The following is a 15,651-nucleotide window of genomic DNA, read 5'->3' as shown; positions in this document are numbered from 1 at the left end:
GGATAAAATTAGGGTTCCTTGTCTGTCTGTATCCCGTATCGTATTATGTATATGTAGGAAACTAATCTTTTCTTTTTCGCATCGTCGAGTTTATGAAGTCGGTGAGTTGTTTTTTCAATTGTTTTGCTTTTTGTAAGTTTAAATTATTTTGCTTTTTAAAATGTCGTTTTGTTTGACATTTTAGTTGTCTGTTGAATTAGTTGTGTTTTTAGAGACTAGGTTTTGGTTGGTGATTTGATAGGGTGTCAAAGATTTTTTCTAGGCCATGTGATGTTAATATTTGTTGTGGGGACAAACCATTGGTTTTTCATGAAATAGCAATAAACATGTTATTCTTATAAATCAGGGAATTATTGGGGAAATTTCAGAAACTTTTTGCACCAATGTCTTTTGCACATGGTTTTGTTTTTTAGTACAGACTTCATGGTTGGGTCATTAGCAAACTCTTGTCGAATTGCTGATTCCAAAATTAACTGACATTTGGAAGTAAGCCTTTATAAAATTGACTGACATTATCTTTAATGCATGGTGTCTGTCCCGCACTGTACACAGACCCAAAGCAGGATTTAGACTGTGTGAGGAGCAGTGCATATACAGTGCCAGTGGATATTTCTGGGAAATCAAGGGTGCCTCTAAAATGCCATTGTAGGCATCGTAGGCATTGAGTCTAGACATTGTTGGCATCGAAGGCATAGTAGGCATTGTACGAATCGTAGGCATTGTACGCATCGAGTCTAGGCATTGTAGGCATTGAGTCTTGGAATTGTATGCACCTTGGCATTGTAGGCATCGTAGACATTGAGTCTAGGTATTTTAGGTGTTGAAAGCATTGTACACGTTGAGTCTAGGCATTGAGTCTAAAGGCATCGTAGACATTGAGTCTAGGTATTTTAGGTGTTGTAGGCATTGTACACGTTGAGTCTAGGCATTGAGTCTATAGGCATTGAGTCTAGGTATTGTAGGTGTCATAGGCATTGAGTCTAGGTATTGTGGGTGTTGTAGGCATTGAGGCTAGGTATTGTAGGTGTCGTAGGCATTGAGTCTAGGCATTGTAGGCATAATAGACCTTGCAGGCATTGAGTTGATGCCTACAATGTCTACGACACTTACAATACCTAGCCTCAATGCCTACAATGGGTTTTTAGAGGGACCGGGAAATCAAAGCCTGAACTCCACCAAATTGCCCAGACATTTTTGCTGCTCCATTGTAACCCTGACCGCGTGAGTATGGTATTCACAGTGGGTTGGGTTTTCAGTTTTCTTGCTGACATAACACACCCCAATAGAAAGATGCTCATGTCCCACAACATCAGTAGTTTTGTCCTCTATAATTGAAAAATAAACTGCCTTGTTGATGTCTTGTATGAACTTTTCTCTAATTTGGTCTCCACATATATCAACTAAGAATCCGAGAAGTGGGAGTCCAAACGTTTGTCGTCATGGTGACCATGAACACTGTGCGCTACAATTCAGTGGCGGATCTAGGGGGAGTGTTTTGGTGTCAGAACACCCCCCCTCCGCATTTTGGACATTGTTTTAAAGGGGTGTAAAAGTGCGGTTAATTTCCCGCTACTCAGGAATGAACACTTGGACCAAGCGTTCGTCTCCGCAGTTGCTTTGTTCTTCAGTCGCGAGCGCTGCATTCACGCAGCGATGACCGCTTATGAAACAATCGTTTGTTGTGCCGTTGGTAAATAACTGTTAACAATACCGTTTTTGAAAGCGCGACCTTATAAGTTTATTTGTTTATTTCTGCAACAATTTGTATACAGAAGCTGCACGCTGTAAGAGTTATAATTGTTTGATATAATTGTTGATAATATATGCAGCTAAACGAGTATTTTGTATTTCGTCTGTTTTTAATGTATTTTCAAATGTTTATCTAACGCTGAAACATCTATGTGGATTTAATGGTGCAAGACCACGTCCTATACCTTTACAGATTTGTTTTTAATAGGCACAGTTTAAAAACGATTCCACCACAATACTTGATACTCGTTGATGATACAGATGCACATAGGCGTATCCAGAATTTTTTTGGGAATTCCCCGATTTTCCGGTGTAAACTAAGGTTAATTGTGGTCGAGCATTGCAAAATACGAACGCCAGTGTTGGCGCAAATCGTCACATAACCGGTGGCTTCCTGGCCTGTGCAATTGTGTAACGCTATGGAACACTCGATGCGAGTTTTTGCGGTAGTGCTTGCGCCATAGTTTTATTAGTACTACTTCCAAAGAAAGGCTTGAATATATTTGCAACCAAAAGGGATCAAATGTGGGCTTACGTTATCAAGAAAACATACAAATAAAAACTATTTTCCAAGCAGTGACCTTATATTCCTCTTTGCACCTATGCGAGCGCTAACAGTTGTTTTCAACATGCATAATATTGGCAACGTGTTTAACAACTAAACTAATTGACTTTACACACAAGAAAACCGCTTGCCATTACAAAAATCGGACCACTAGAAACGACATTTCGTCCTTAGGCGGTTCAGCTATCAAAACATACAAAAATAGTTCACAAAAGGGGGGGGGGGGGCGGGGGTCCGAGGGGTCTAGATACGCCCATGCAGATGCAATCTCATTGTTTCGTAACATAGGGTTTGTTTTTGCGTTTTTCGTTAAACTGGACAAGCGCTCATGCACAAAAGCAATTAAAAAGTCTTGTGTTTCGCAGAAGTTGTTCGATATTTCGCTTAACTATTGTAATTAGGTGTCTGTTTTTAAAGCTGAATTTACATGCAGTAAATGTCCAAAAAAAATTGTAACCGCATCTAACGGCTTCATTAATTAAATACCGAAACTGAACACCCGCCTCATATTTTTTCTAGATCCGCCACTGCGCCACATAACCTAATGGTTGTCAAAAATTCGCAGTGTAACTTATCCATTTCACTTGAATGTAATTCCATCTGCTGAACAACATCACCATGATTTAATGTGAAGGCATTTTCAAAATCCTTTGCCTTATCCATTGAAAAAAGATGATAAAACTCTTGACTGCTTTTCTTTATTCCTGTGGGCCAGAAAATTCTAAATTTAAAATAAGGTTCTAAACAAGATGCAAAAATTGCCTAAAATATCGTGATTTGCAGAATAAAACCAACATTTGTTGGACAGTGCAATGTAAACACAATTTTTTCGTTTGGGTATCAAGATTAGCCTTTCCGGTCGTATCCATCCCGCGCGCTGTAGTATAGTGACCCTTGGCCAAATGCATCGAGACACGACATTTTTGCTTTGTCATCCACAAAATGTGTCTTGTCACCCATTGAATCGAACAATTAAAGCTTATAACGATGGTTTCATCAAAAATGTGTTTTGCCCAGCAACTCGTAGCATATACCCAGTGTATACAAAAGTATATTTTTGTAAAAAGTATACAATTGACCTTTAACGACTGATTCATGTTTTAGAGAAATAACCTCAATAGGAGAAAATTCTTATTTAAAGTTACTGATTTTTGTTGATATGTAACGCACATACTGTACTACGCAAAAATATACTTCCTGCCAGTAACTGCGTGATGTAAGAATCAGTTGCTGTCTAAAATCAACAATTAAAATTTGTTTTTACCATCTATCGGTTCTGCATCTCCGTATATCTCCTGCATAAAACCATATGCCAGGTTTCCACCCACCATAAACCAACGCCAGTTGCTATCCTGCAACAAAATATAACCTCATAAATCGGCCATTAGGTAACATCATTGTAAAATACAATTTTAAGGAGAAAACAATATAAATTATGAAGAGTGCCTCAAGATGCTTTCCAGGGTTTATGGAATGTGACCGTATCTAAAATTGATATTCAAAGGAACAGCAAGTTTTCTCATCTGATGTGCAGTTTGGTTTTGTGAAACATGGGGGATGCTGCGTGTAACCCCCCCACGTTCATTATGTGTAATTGACAGTGGCGTAACAATGATCTTAATGCGTAACACTTCTTTTCGAATGCCATTGTTGTATGGTGGTGATTAGTTCACTTGTTTGCAGCGTGCTGGTAGGGTAAAATAGTTTGTGTCTGTTAAATTGTTTATTTACCCCTTTCAGGAGATAATTTTGACTTAAATGTTATTGTTCATTTGTTTGCTGCAAATTAAGCTGTCATAAGTAAACGTGGACTGTTAAAAAACAGTTGGTAAGTGCTTGCTAGCGTTTATTGTCGGCTGTGTTGTTGATCGTGGATTTTTTATAGAAAACCGTCGTTACAGTGATGTTAATACACTGGGAAAAGGAAACGGCGTGATTCAAAACAGCTGGCTACCCTTTATGAGACTTGGCCCTCGCAGGCCGGGAGTTCAGAGTCTACACTGCGGTGTATGTAGAAAATGAAAAAATGGGGTAACATTTAAATTTGCATACCCTGGTGCACCCAAACTGTATTTATTATATATTCGCTTGAATTTGTGCAATACTTAGACTCATATGCGGATCAGGGTTTGCCATCTGGCTGTGTTATGGTGTATTAGTATTTTCCAAAGGGAATTTAGAGGGATTTTTACATAGAAAATATAAACAGTATTCTATGGCGAGTGAAATTAGGCAAATTCAAAAATAGAAAATTGTTTCTTATATTTAACCAATTTAGGTTTCAAAGGAGTAATTTATTCTGCCTGTATTTCATTAATATCGTCTTTAGTGGTGTATGTTTGTGCCGTGCTTGTTCAGGAAAAAAAATATAAAAAAAAAATAAAAAAAGATGTAGGAAACAAAGTAGCGCCACTTAGTGGATAAAATTAGGGTTCCTTGTCTGTCTGTATCCCGTATCGTATTATGTATATGTAGGAAACTAATCTTTTCTTTTTCGCATCGTCGAGTTTATGAAGTCGGTGAGTTGTTTTTTCAATTGTTTTGCTTTTTGTAAGTTTAAATTATTTTGCTTTTTAAAATGTCGTTTTGTTTGACATTTTAGTTGTCTGTTGAATTAGTTGTGTTTTTAGAGACTAGGTTTTGGTTGGTGATTTGATAGGGTGTCAAAGATTTTTTCTAGGCCATGTGATGTTAATATTTGTTGTGGGGACAAACCATTGGTTTTTCATGAAATAGCAATAAACATGTTATTCTTATAAATCAGGGAATTATTGGGGAAATTTCAGAAACTTTTTGCACCAATGTCTTTTGCACATGGTTTTGTTTTTTAGTACAGACTTCATGGTTGGGTCATTAGCAAACTCTTGTCGAATTGCTGATTCCAAAATTAACTGACATTTGGAAGTAAGCCTTTATAAAATTGACTGACATTATCTTTAATGCATGGTGTCTGTCCCGCACTGTACACAGACCCAAAGCAGGATTTAGACTGTGTGAGGAGCAGTGCATATACAGTGCCAGTGGATATTTCTGGGAAATCAAGGGTGCCTCTAAAATGCCATTGTAGGCATCGTAGGCATTGAGTCTAGACATTGTTGGCATCGAAGGCATAGTAGGCATTGTACGAATCGTAGGCATTGTACGCATCGAGTCTAGGCATTGTAGGCATTGAGTCTTGGAATTGTATGCACCTTGGCATTGTAGGCATCGTAGACATTGAGTCTAGGTATTTTAGGTGTTGAAAGCATTGTACACGTTGAGTCTAGGCATTGAGTCTAAAGGCATCGTAGACATTGAGTCTAGGTATTTTAGGTGTTGTAGGCATTGTACACGTTGAGTCTAGGCATTGAGTCTATAGGCATTGAGTCTAGGTATTGTAGGTGTCATAGGCATTGAGTCTAGGTATTGTGGGTGTTGTAGGCATTGAGGCTAGGTATTGTAGGTGTCGTAGGCATTGAGTCTAGGCATTGTAGGCATAATAGACCTTGCAGGCATTGAGTTGATGCCTACAATGTCTACGACACTTACAATACCTAGCCTCAATGCCTACAATGGGTTTTTAGAGGGACCGGGAAATCAAAGCCTGAACTCCACCAAATTGCCCAGACATTTTTGCTGCTCCATTGTAACCCTGACCGCGTGAGTATGGTATTCACAGTGGGTTGGGTTTTCAGTTTTCTTGCTGACATAACACACCCCAATAGAAAGATGCTCATGTCCCACAACATCAGTAGTTTTGTCCTCTATAATTGAAAAATAAACTGCCTTGTTGATGTCTTGTATGAACTTTTCTCTAATTTGGTCTCCACATATATCAACTAAGAATCCGAGAAGTGGGAGTCCAAACGTTTGTCGTCATGGTGACCATGAACACTGTGCGCTACAATTCAGTGGCGGATCTAGGGGGAGTGTTTTGGTGTCAGAACACCCCCCCTCCGCATTTTGGACATTGTTTTAAAGGGGTGTAAAAGTGCGGTTAATTTCCCGCTACTCAGGAATGAACACTTGGACCAAGCGTTCGTCTCCGCAGTTGCTTTGTTCTTCAGTCGCGAGCGCTGCATTCACGCAGCGATGACCGCTTATGAAACAATCGTTTGTTGTGCCGTTGGTAAATAACTGTTAACAATACCGTTTTTGAAAGCGCGACCTTATAAGTTTATTTGTTTATTTCTGCAACAATTTGTATACAGAAGCTGCACGCTGTAAGAGTTATAATTGTTTGATATAATTGTTGATAATATATGCAGCTAAACGAGTATTTTGTATTTCGTCTGTTTTTAATGTATTTTCAAATGTTTATCTAACGCTGAAACATCTATGTGGATTTAATGGTGCAAGACCACGTCCTATACCTTTACAGATTTGTTTTTAATAGGCACAGTTTAAAAACGATTCCACCACAATACTTGATACTCGTTGATGATACAGATGCACATAGGCGTATCCAGAATTTTTTTGGGAATTCCCCGATTTTCCGGTGTAAACTAAGGTTAATTGTGGTCGAGCATTGCAAAATACGAACGCCAGTGTTGGCGCAAATCGTCACATAACCGGTGGCTTCCTGGCCTGTGCAATTGTGTAACGCTATGGAACACTCGATGCGAGTTTTTGCGGTAGTGCTTGCGCCATAGTTTTATTAGTACTACTTCCAAAGAAAGGCTTGAATATATTTGCAACCAAAAGGGATCAAATGTGGGCTTACGTTATCAAGAAAACATACAAATAAAAACTATTTTCCAAGCAGTGACCTTATATTCCTCTTTGCACCTATGCGAGCGCTAACAGTTGTTTTCAACATGCATAATATTGGCAACGTGTTTAACAACTAAACTAATTGACTTTACACACAAGAAAACCGCTTGCCATTACAAAAATCGGACCACTAGAAACGACATTTCGTCCTTAGGCGGTTCAGCTATCAAAACATACAAAAATAGTTCACAAAAGGGGGGGGGGGGGCGGGGGTCCGAGGGGTCTAGATACGCCCATGCAGATGCAATCTCATTGTTTCGTAACATAGGGTTTGTTTTTGCGTTTTTCGTTAAACTGGACAAGCGCTCATGCACAAAAGCAATTAAAAAGTCTTGTGTTTCGCAGAAGTTGTTCGATATTTCGCTTAACTATTGTAATTAGGTGTCTGTTTTTAAAGCTGAATTTACATGCAGTAAATGTCCAAAAAAAATTGTAACCGCATCTAACGGCTTCATTAATTAAATACCGAAACTGAACACCCGCCTCATATTTTTTCTAGATCCGCCACTGCGCCACATAACCTAATGGTTGTCAAAAATTCGCAGTGTAACTTATCCATTTCACTTGAATGTAATTCCATCTGCTGAACAACATCACCATGATTTAATGTGAAGGCATTTTCAAAATCCTTTGCCTTATCCATTGAAAAAAGATGATAAAACTCTTGACTGCTTTTCTTTCTGGTAGGTATCCATGGCTCCTGTATAAGTAATAGCTTTTCTTTGTGTATAGAATGCAAACTGGCCAATGGGATCCTGTATAGAAGAATGTAGATGCAAAACAACTTCAGATGATTTCTATGTGTCTGACTCTTAACATGAACAACCTGTATCACTCATTGTAGAAGCTGCTGCAGCGGAGAAATATTTAAACAGCTTTGACTGATGCATAATGCTAAACTCGTTTCGGTTTCAGTAAAACTTTATTGGACAAACTAAATATTTTTTTAGCAATTACTGCAGCATTTATTGCAAGTAAAATGTGACAAAATAATTAACAGACAAAGAATGCCCCATTGTCACAAAACAATGCTTCTAAAGGAACTTGGAGATAAACTCTTATGTCATGTGCAATTAGACATTCTTCACCTCCAGATAAGTCGTGTTCGCGACAACTTTCTGCGATTCGTATATTTTCCCAAAAACAATTTCATGCCAAAGGACAGATAGTCTGGCGCTTGGGTTGTATTCATACTTGCTGTGGTACGTATTTTAGCCCAACCCAAACGCGATAATTGGTGTGAACAAACTCAGACACCACCTCATTTTTTCTCGATCCGTTGTTAGCCATTTTCTTTCAGGTGTTCATTCCATCTGGTGGAAAACTTGTTTTGTTTGTCGCACATGTTTATCATAGCATATTTAGTTGCTCATGGAGCCTCACCAAACGAGACAGAGTGCTGACATGGTGAAACTCATCCACCATGCTTTTAGGACCCTTGAATTGTCCACATAGGCCACAGCTTCCATGTGGCCTCGAACAGTTGCTCTGAAGAAAGTTGGCCAGCTATGCAATGTCCTGTTTTTTTCCAGTTTTCTGTCTTTGATTTAAAGAGACATATAGCATGGGAAGAATGTACCCCCAATATATGCACTGGTGCTTGGACGCAAACTTTTAAAAATTTGTCTTTCAATTACTAGCAACTGCGGTGAGCCTTTTTGTGATGCGCTTTGGGAATTCTGAAATGGTGTACTTTTCTGAAGACAATTGAGGTTTGCTATGTAGTCTTCTTGCTCCACGTTTAGGCGGCATTTTCTTATAGACTCTCTATATACAATTGCTCTAAAGATGTGTTGAGAATGGTGTGACGTTCCATAGATAAATGTATGCCCCACACTTTTCATCTTGACGAAGTCATTGGCTTTCAAACCCAACCACGAATCTTTTTTGAGATGGCAAATGTCCAAAGATTCAAGTGCACTGCATGCTTGTGTCATGTTTATTCTTCTAAAAATTAAGTGCAGTCTGTGATTGTTGAAAATGTTTTAGGGTGTTTTCTGATTGATCTATCCTTGTACGACAAGATTATGTCATCTATAAATCGTCAAAAGATTTCCGTTTTGACAAGTTACCATTTGAACCGGAATCTGATGTACTGCAGTATTTGCAACCAAGGGCATAGTAGTGCTACTTGTATGTGGTGATGACCTTCTCGGGACAAAACATTCCATTAACCATCTTTCTCCTGATTATGTACGGCTGTCCCCTACTTTTTTAAGCTCTGGCGTTAGTTTATTGATAATTGTGTTTAGCAAAACCTTCCCAAACTTTCCCCCTAAGTTTCTGACTTTTATCGTAACAGTTTAGACATACACTTTGGTTTTCTCAAGAAGTTGTTCGGTTGATAGTCTGAAAAGTTTTTTTCCAGCAATTTGTCATTGTTAGGAAATATACTGGCCCACTTTACCCATCTGATGTGTGATTGTGCTGAAAGCCATTCCACCATTTAACTTAATTCGACCAAGATGGTGTTGGTACCAATTATTTCCTTTCAAGAGTAATTTTTATTGTCCATTTCTGCAGGATTTGTCTACTATCATCGAAGCGCTCTGCCGCATTAGTTCCAAAACCAAGCAGTTTGCTAACCATGATTTACATGTGCATTATACACAATAGGACACATGTTTTGTTTGTAACTATTAACATTTTGCAAGATGGGTCAAATTTATCAATTCTGAATTACTCCTGTTTGCATTGTCCAACACTATTTAACCATTTTAGTGAGGAGCGTCAAAAATCGTTTTTGTTTTGTCAGTTTTATGGTCTTACTTTAACTAAAAAATAAATTAGAATTTATAATGTGGTAATGAATTAAATTATAATTTTTTTACAGTTTTATGTGTACCATGTAACACTTCACACTGACAACAAAGCGATAACCCAGAAAAATAATTATGATAAAAGTCCATTATTCCCATCCTTCCAAGGAAAATCCTTGCATCAGCATTGTAGTTTAGACTGGTGAGTGTGTTATTGCAAATTCACATATGATTGGTAATTTAAATAAGCAAATTGAAAGTTGATCATGTAATTTTAGGGTGTTAAAAAACTTACCTGATGAATTACTGAATGTCCATTACCTTCATCTGCTATAAAACCTGTGTTTTCATTGGGCTGCAGATAGTTCTGAAATGGTAAGTCATAATTGTTTGGGAATAATTACAATACATTTTTATGCACAGCTATTGGGAAGTGGTCCTCTATATGTGAAGTTTATAAAATTACAGGCTAAAAACTTTCTTATTTGCACATGCAGAAGCATTATCATGCTTTCGCATATCAGACAGGGTCGCCCCACTGCGTAGGCCCTTTATATTGGTGATCTCAGCTCCATATTTCGATCTTTACAGGCTACGCAGCCAAGCTGGATCAGCCACAAATCCTGACAAGTCAGAGAAAGATCGGAAAAATCAAACTCCCGGTGAGGTTTGAACTCATGACCCTGGGCTGACCGGACTGAACGTTCTACCAACTGAGCTACAGGATCTCAACAGTTTCACAGGGTATATAGTGGCCAAGTTACACTTCAGTGAAACCAAGTTTTTCAATTTGTATATGTGTGAGGTTCTATATCAGTCACAGTTAATCAAATTGGAGTAATTGTTTTAACAAGCAAACAAATGTCTGTTGAAATTTACTTTTCGAACTATTCCCAATCATGTCCGATGTTAGTACATTTGAGACCTGTTTTAAAAACGAACTAACTGGGAATATTAAGTGAGCTAAAACGAACAAAAAACTTTCTGTTTTTGGGAATGCTTTACTACTCGCAACGAAATTAAATTAAGGAATGTCCTACATAATTTTAAAAATATATGAGCAATTTTCAAAAACCGTTGAGCTATCCCCGGTCCTCCCTAATTAGCATGTGCAAAGTTGACTTAAATGTCTGTTTTTATCCTAAAAATTAATAGAAGTGTTTTCCCACATAGTTTCTACATGTAATGGAGCAACTATTATTGCATATTTTTGGAGGAATCAAGAAGTAATGTTCTAGGAAATGAGGACAGACAAATCTCCAGAGAAGAAGAAAACACACACATTATTATTTTTACACATCATGTAAGTAACCTATTCACATATAAAGTTCACAAGAAAAAGAAAAACACAGATTATGCACTAAAAATTTTCTGCAAATTATTCAGAACAGCATGTATTGAGTGCAAAATCTGTGGCAAAAGTATAGATTTGCATACCTCATAATTTTCTTCAATGTCCCTTTTATTTTTTCTCCCAAATATCTGGCAGCAATCCAGGCCCTGCATTTAAATGTCAATTGTAAGCCGTGTGAACTTTTAGTTTTATTTTCTTTTTTTTTTCAGTTGGATCACCTTCATAAGATTAGTGGCACTACGTTTAACGTTAACGCCAAACTTGACAAGTTCTTCCTTCAATGACATGGTTGTGTTGTATTTTCAAAAATTCAATTTATACATTCGTCTTGTTTAAAAAACGGAAGTGAAATTTTTTTTTTTTTTTTATGGAAAACATAACAATATCGTGTATTTTTGCTCCGTACTGGCGCAGTGTTGGATTTGAAATTAACAATTAAATATTGCATTGTAAAAAACAAGCCCGCAAATATTATACGTTTCTTGTAACGCTTTTCCCAACCATACCAACATGATTTTTGTTTGTTTTTTGGCTGTGCGACACTTACTGTATTTTTCTTCTATCTTCTGAAAGTCGATAAAAACTGCTTTTTATTTCTATGACCCGCCCAAAACCAGAATCGGTTCCTGATTTTTTCGTCTGACTCGTTGGTTGCCTAAATGATTTCGGACGCTGGTGAAGCAAATTAAATACAAACCAATGTTGATGGCAGTGTGTTATCAAGTCCTGAATGCATTTAAATTTGTAAATAGCTGGTGCTTGGCTATTCTATATTATTGTATTCGATACCACGAGATTCGATGCATTACTAAGTCTGTAACGTATAACTGTTTGGATTTACAAGGCCTAATAATATATTGAATCGGAAGGGACGACTGAGAATATTAGATTACTGAAAAAGGTATTAACACTAAAATAGACAATAAACTCCAAAGTGAGATTTAGGAACGAATTCCACGCCTCACGATAAAGTTTTGAGCCATCTGAGGTTCTATCGTTGCAGTTTACTGGGTGTAAATTGTTTGTCAGTACGACTTACCGTGTGATCCTAAGCTTTCAACTTGCCGAAAACACTGCTCCTTTTTTCTTGCGCTTCACCCCAAACAGCATAACTTTTTTCGTTACTTTCTATACTTTAATATACTTTGAAATGGTTTGATGCAACTCCTTGATACTGAAAGGTCCTGGATGTTAATACTATACTTTAGTTTGCGCTATATATTTGAAAGACATATTCAAGTTGCCTCCGAAATAGGCGCAGTACCAACCAACAATTAACTGGTCAAGAACTTTCTCTTTTGGGCTACGCTTGTAAACATAAACGTAGCGGAACACTCCTGTTTGGATTCGCCCTAATGGTATTTGATAATGAACTGTACATGCTTGCGTTATAGTTGCCCTCAAGGAAGTTTGTAGTCGCAAGAGTAACACAAAGTGGAACAATTTATTGTACTGCGCCGGAAATTAACTGTACTAACATACGTTGAGCTACAATTGGACTTGCTATATTACGTAAACCCTTTTTTCTCATGAGGAATTGGGCGTTATCTTGGATTGATAACGAAACTTGCTTCATTATCCAAAGTTAAATGAAAGTTTTTCCTTAGCGTGTTTTGCAGATATGTTTTCTGGAGAGCTGCATTTTACCTTACACATTCTACGAGATCGAAATCAATACAACGGCGCCGATGGAACTTGTGATTCGCTACTTGACTTACATCCATTATTTTATATTTGATAAACACTTGTTTTTCCAAAATCTTTTGGCGTGATTTCAGTGTATCCGTCTTTTCTGGACTCTACAGTGTACTAGGACGCCATGACTGGACCACCTTTTTTTACTTGAAGAAGTTACTTTGTGTATCGTTGCAAGCGTGTTTAAAAAGCGATGTAATGCATTGTTAAAATACCACTCCATACGATTCTATTCGATGCCACTCTGATTCTATTTCGATATCGAACTCTATTTCGATTCTATTTCGATTTAAATTAATAACTCAGCCCTTGTTTTTGCTGATGGACATCTGCTGAAGTTGTTTCATCTTTAAAAAAAATGATTTATCTGAAATAGTGTTGGATCAAAGGAGGTTTCAGAACGCATTATCTAAAAGTTTAACCAAGAAGTGGCCAAATGGGCCATCGCCCCTCCCAAATGCCTAAGTCAGTGTGGTTCAACTTTATTTAGTCGCGAGCCATAACAAACCGTTATAGTTTATCCCGCGGACCAGAATTACTACGAAATTTTGATTTCAGGCATACGGAATTACGAAACGAAATTTATTTAGTTACAAGTTTTGTTGTTTGCTATACGAATAACTCTCATACTTTCATTTAATAACTTCATTTAAATAATAATCTTCATTTAATGTGACATTTGTGGTCGACTAAAGCAGTCGTGTGCTCGGGAATTTTGGCTGTAGAGTCATGCGAAGACAGTCGTACAAATTTGTGTTTCCAAGTCAGGTACAATTCGCGGGTAAACAAAAATTAGATCCTAAGTTAAAGTTTTACATGTTTGGTTTTATCAAAATGTCCAATTTATCGCCAAAGTTTTGTGATGGTTTGGAGTGCCAAGCGATGGGGGACAAAGAGTTTATTTTCATGCAATCGTGATACAATTTCTTGGTCAAGCGCCAGACCCATGTATAATTAGATTTGATAATTGCAGAGGCGTGAAAACCCGATCGGGATTCGTTGCCAGAATATCCTGGGTTCAAATCCCGGTGTGGTAAAAAAACATCTCGCAGCGTTTTAATGGCCAACCTTACATAGTTCATGTATCAATTTCTTCAATTTGCCGTGTCCGTCTCTGGTCTATGCCTATAATGCTTGCTGGTGCACTAAGTTTGACTCTAGTCAGTCACGGTCTCAATAGAGACTGGGGCTACATGAGTCACTATACACGCACCAAGATGCCACAGGCACTAAGTGACCAACAATGATCACCTCTTCGTGCGTTTTTTCTTTTATCTTTCTTGTTTTTAGCGCCGCATTTTATTTGTCACGCCATTTGCTGCACCTGATGAAGCGAGATCAAGCTCGCGAAAGCTCGTGCTAATAAAGTCGTTTACCAGTCAGTCTCTTACAAAAGCAGTGTACCAGCAAGCATTATAGTTCATATATGCACGCTTTAAAAGGGCACACAAAGATGTTACCAATTTTTATCCTGTGAAAGCAAAGTTAGTCTGAATGCCCACAAAAAAAGGTTCAAAATTTTGCACCAAAATACTTCTCTGTGGGGCTGCGTCAGACTGAATACGAATATTGACATCGAATCTTACATTTTTGTGTTTTACCCAAATTTAAGCAAAGGTTCTAGAATCGCTCATTGTCGTTGGGAGCTTTACACGAATATGGGATTATACGAAGAAAACCCTGGCAAATTTAACGCGTAAATAACGACATCTGAATAAAAATATGTTGCTACATCGAAAATGTATATGGTGCGTGTAATGTTTTGCGTCCAATATGCAAATTTATGACGTCATGAAATATTCGGACTCCGCTGAGTAGCCTTTTGGGTGCAGCCGTGCAGGTATTCGGATTTAGCCGAATCCTAATCGTTTGATTTTGGGCACATTCCAACTTCTCCCCCTTTCTACCCTCAACTTGTTGGGAATATTAACCAACGCTTTAATGAAAGAGAGCATAGAGCACGTTGGAAGCTGATTTATTAGCAACAGACAATTTGTTATATTAAACCTACAAACGTTTTGAATCGTTTACTGCCATTAACAATTTTCTAAATGAAACGTTTAATCCGCATGCTTAAAGAGTTTCAACAAAAAAAAAGGAATTAGGGCGCACGCCAACACTCACAACAAAAGGGAGTGCCATTGAAATATATTCACAAACGTTACCAAAAAGGGATTTTATTTTGCACAACCGATTCTTCCACAAAATGTACAGCATGCCAAACTCCATACAATCATGTGAATAAGCCTTGGGATGGGTTACAAGGTATATCTTGCTGCTTGACATTGAAAATCCATCACGATTAATCCAACAGAACATCCGAGGTTGGATGCTCTATCGGTGACCGCGGAAAGTCATCTACGCAACAAAAACATTTCTCCTTACTTTCAAATAAAACCTACTCTTTGACTCGCAAAACTATCTAGTTTTATGGGTGCGCATGCATTTGTATATCTGATAATGAGCGTCCGGAAGAAGGTGGGGGTTGCCTGAAAACGAAAACTAATACAGCTTTCAGGGCTGAAATTATAGGAAACCAAAAAAACACATGTAGCCCAAAAATGCCCGATACTTTTGTTTTCTGTTCATTTTTGTGGCAGTTCAGTTTGCATAAATATTTTATTTTGAATTTGTTTAGTCGGTCGGAATGTGGCTTCGTTGTATGAGCAGTGCAATCATAGGCCAAATATATGCCATAAAAATACATGTATATCATGTAAGCCTCTACTGTATAAGGGAAACAAAGAAAAAATCTGAAAAACTAAAATAATGCAGAC

The 15,651-nt window shown here is 37.8% G+C and overlaps 1 long non-coding RNA gene across 3 annotated transcripts; it reads left to right on the top strand.

The window, feature by feature from the left end:
- Positions 1-3,920: 3,920 nt before the first annotated feature.
- Positions 3,921-11,838, top strand: LOC145905869 (uncharacterized). 3 transcript variants are annotated; one of them, XR_014402787.1, is made up of 7 exons: positions 3,921-4,142; positions 4,200-4,345; positions 7,799-10,027; positions 10,104-10,200; positions 10,417-10,569; positions 10,999-11,128; positions 11,389-11,838. It is a non-coding gene; the product is annotated as an uncharacterized LOC145905869 (long non-coding RNA). The 3 variants fall into 3 exon arrangements; XR_014402786.1 differs by having other exon boundaries at positions 3,921-4,345; XR_014402785.1 differs by having other exon boundaries at positions 3,921-4,833; positions 9,900-10,027.
- Positions 11,839-15,651: the final 3,813 nt, after the last annotated feature.

This window comes from Ascidia mentula, chromosome 6, assembly GCF_947561715.1.
Source record: "Ascidia mentula chromosome 6, kaAscMent1.1, whole genome shotgun sequence".
Taxonomy (NCBI): Eukaryota; Metazoa; Chordata; class Ascidiacea; order Phlebobranchia; family Ascidiidae; genus Ascidia; species Ascidia mentula.
The sequence above is the reverse complement of the archived record's forward strand: the minus strand, read 5'-3'. Positions and strand labels throughout refer to the sequence as shown.